Source organism: Dipodomys ordii, unplaced genomic scaffold, assembly GCF_000151885.1.
Source record: "Dipodomys ordii isolate 6190 unplaced genomic scaffold, Dord_2.0 Scaffold79, whole genome shotgun sequence".
In the NCBI taxonomy this organism is placed as follows: domain Eukaryota; kingdom Metazoa; phylum Chordata; class Mammalia; order Rodentia; family Heteromyidae; genus Dipodomys; species Dipodomys ordii.
In genome coordinates this window covers 3,959,031-3,959,796 of record NW_012267295.1, presented here as the reverse complement: position 1 = coordinate 3,959,796, position 766 = coordinate 3,959,031, and positions in this window count along the sequence as shown.

Below are 766 nucleotides of genomic sequence, written 5' to 3'. Positions count from 1 at the left end.
GGAGGCTGAGATCTGAGGATCACGGTTCAAAGCCAGCCCGGGCAGGAAAGTCTGTGAGACTCTTATCTCCAATAAACCACCAGAAAACTGGAAGTACTGCTGTAGCTCAAGTGGTAGAGTGCTCGCCTTGAGCTGAAAAGCTGAGGGACAGCGCCCAGGACCAGAGTTCAAGCCCCACAACCGACAAAAAAAAGAAAAAGAAGAAGAAAGAAAGGATGTTAGGGTAGAGGTGTTGGATTTAAACCCAGGCTGGACAGTGTGCTGAGTTTGCACACCTCCCTCCTCAACCCTTCCAGGGCGGAGCAGGGCATGAGGAGGAGCATTTGGGACGGGGCTTTTGGGAAAGGTGGGCTTTGGGTGGCAGTCTTGCTTACTATTGGAGTAGGCAGGCAGGAGCCTCTTTTGCCAGCAGGTGGGGGGCTTTAGGGTTTGGGGTTGGTTGGAGGTGGGTGGGGCCACGTGGCTGACCCCTGCACCTGCACCTGTTCCACCCACTAGGGAGTCCTCTTTTTCTGAGGTACTAGGGCTTGAACCCCGGGCCTCAAACTTAATTAGGAAAGTACCCTCCTAGGAGCCATGTTCCTAATCCTTTTGTTTGTTGTTATTGTTGTTCTTTGCCAGTTGTGGGGGCTGAACTCTGGGCCTGGGTGCTGTCCTTCAGCTCAAGTGCTCTACCACTTGAGCCACAACACCACTTCCGGCTTTTTTCTGCTTAGGTGGTGCTGAGGAATCGAACCCAGGGCCTCATGCATGCAAGGTGAGCACT